The sequence below is a fragment of the Lolium rigidum genome, chromosome 6 (genome assembly GCF_022539505.1).
Source record: "Lolium rigidum isolate FL_2022 chromosome 6, APGP_CSIRO_Lrig_0.1, whole genome shotgun sequence".
NCBI classification, from domain to species: domain Eukaryota; kingdom Viridiplantae; phylum Streptophyta; class Magnoliopsida; order Poales; family Poaceae; genus Lolium; species Lolium rigidum.
Window position 1 is genome coordinate 226,752,559 of NC_061513.1, and position 3,096 is coordinate 226,755,654.

Genomic DNA, 3,096 nt, shown 5'->3' on the forward strand with positions numbered 1-3,096 from the left:
AGCGCCGCCGCCATTGCAGAGAGGATGTAGCAGTTTCGGGATGTCCGCCTGCGAGTGGGGGAAGTGGGGAGTGCGAAGGCGAAGGCGCAGACAAGAGGAGTAAAAATAGGAGTTGGGAAATAACTGCACCAAATTTATATTTTAAAAAAAGGAGGCAACAATAAAAAAAAACACTGAAACGTTACCTTTGTCAGTCAGATAGAAACAACAGGAAGTTCACATTTAACTGCGACTGCGATTCACTTTGTCTAAAAAAAAGAAAAAATATAGGATGGGAGGGTCACACCCGCACTGTCCCCACAACCATTACGAAGTTCACTTGAAAACACGTCAGGGGTTCACTCATCTTAAAAAAAGGTATTTGAGTATGTTTTAAAAACATTAATTGATTTCCTAATATAGCGGGTAGGAGTTCCCCACCACAATTACGAAGTGCACTTCTGTAAACGCAAGGAGTTCACTAATCTTAAAAAAGGTATTATACTCTATTTTAAACATTTATTAAAAATCCTTTTATTCATTTATACATGGAGTTAAAGAAAAAAGAATACCAGAAGTAAACTGACAGTAGTTCACGTAATAAAGTAACAGCAGTTCATTTTCAGATAAAAAAAGATAAAAACATGCGTATGAATGAAAAAACAATAATACAACAAAATTGGATAGTACATTAAAGGGAAGTTCACAACTTACAAACAGAGAGATACATACATGCTCGATGTGGATTTACATGTGAAATAGAGGCCACAACTTATCTGGAAGATGAAAATCAAACATGCAATTGACAAAGTTCATGCATTCTGGTAGTTCACATCATAAGATTAAAGAAGTTCATTTGTTATAACACCAAAAAACATGCACTGCTGGTAATGAAAAACAGAGCAGAGACTTGTAAGCTACGAAAAAACCCACAGATAACAAGCATTATCTGGATTCTGTTACTACATCAAAGTGTAAGCATGAACACCACCGCGTCATCACTGCATCAACTGAGGAAACATAACTACACAAGCATAGGCAAATACCGAACTAAGCAAAGAACATAGATATGTGAAAACAAAATTCGTGGATAAGGATCAAGCAAACCTATCAAAACAAAAATCCACAAGGTGAGAGAGACCCAATACCATTACCGAAGACAAACAATGCGCGAGAATATAACGGCGGAGCCATCAACCTCGAGGATTTCACGTAGAAGAACGCCGAAGCTGTGCGACGGCCATCGGAAAAAACAAATCTGCAGATCAAGATAAAAAAGATAAGAGCAGTGTCCGGATAGCATAGAAGAAACTATGCCGCAGACATCGACGATCTGCGATGCACCAGTGGAGAACAAATTCGTCGATGGAGCATTGGACACGAGCACGGAGATGAGCCGCCACCGTCGCCGAAGTTCTAAGAAACGCATTGAGCAAAAGGGAGGAGCTCGGGAGCGAACAAGGGAGGAAATCGCCAGGGAGGAGCTCGGGAGCGAGCAGGGAGGAAAACGCCAGGGAGGAGCTCGGGAGAGAGCAGGGAGGAAATCGCCATGGAAGAGCTCGGGAGCGAGCAGGGAGGGGTGGGGAGCGAGCACGGAGGAGGTGGGTAGCGAGCGGGAGGTGTGACACGTAACGGTTCGCTGTCTCGTAGGAAGTTCACACGCGCGCGGGAGCGGGACGCGAGCGGGACGTGGGACGCGAAAATATGAAGACTCACGGGAAGTTCGCATGCGATAAGTTAGGAAGTTCAGAAAGGGTTCGAGAATAGTTATTCTCGAACCGGTTCGAGAATAGCAGACCTATATATATATAGGATAAATACTTTCTACCCCTGGGTGTAGTTACACCCATATCTAATATACTACCATACGGAAGTATATACGATACTTTATCAGTTTGAGTATGTTCCTACACTATATCTAAGATATTACAAACCAAGTTTGGTGAAAAAAATGTAAGTGAGCATGTAGTTTGCACTATATATACGAAATACATGCATATATATACGTAAAAAATGAGTCTACGTAAAAAAATGTGCATAGTGCCTACAAAGTATTATATATACTACCAAAATAGTTTTATATACTTCATACTACATGTACATACTCTTAGGTATGATAGATACTCTCTAGATATATATATATATATATATATATATATATATATATATATATATATATATATATATATAGGGTTGCACTATTTTGCAACCGGTGCTCAGAATAATATTCTGAGCACCATCCACCCTATATAGGTGCGGGCGGACAGGATCGAGAAAAAAAAACCAGCTTCGTCTACCCACCCGTACGAACCCATCCCCATCCAATCCTCCCCACGCATCCCACCCCGTGCTCCTCGCCGGCCAGTCGGCCGCGCGCGCGCCGCCGCCCCACTATCCGCTCGCCACCACGGCACCACCCCCTCTTCGCACGCGCCTCTCCCCTTCCCCAAGCTCCTCACCCGCGCCTGTCCCCTTCCCCAAGCTCCTCACCCGCCGCCGCACCATCTAGCGCCGCCTGGAACTTCCGCCGCCGCCGCGCGATCCAGCGCCGCCTGTAAACTGCAGTGCCGAGGGTCTGCTTCAACCGGTGTGGGCGAACGACCTTCTTCCTCGCGGGCGACGCAGGCCAAGCCCCCTAATTACCTTGCCTCCCCTGCTCTTTTTGGTCGTTGACCCTGGCCTCTCCTCCCATGAAGCCCCTCCAGCTCATCTCTTTTGTCGCCATGGCTGCTCGTGTCCTGTAACGACCTCGAGGACCGCTGCCCCGCAAGAACCATCCACTCGACGGCCGATGAGGCATGCGAGCTAGGCGATGAATTTTGTTTCCCTGCAAATGGTTGTACTTGCCGAGACACGAGGGTTGGACTTCCTTCACGTGTTGTGCCGGCCGGTTGCTCGAACTTCCATGGCCTCACTGGCCTCCCCACAAGTAGCATCATGTAGTTAGTATGCAAGAGAAATTCAGAATGTTGGGCAACTCCTCGGCCGCCATGCGTGTGGAGAATTTTATCCACCGTCGTAATCGGGCGCGGGCAGCCATGAACGGAGCTGCTCTCTTTTCTCCTCGCAGAAATCAATTGAGTTCGGCAGTACATGGTGTTGAGATAAGAAGCGCAG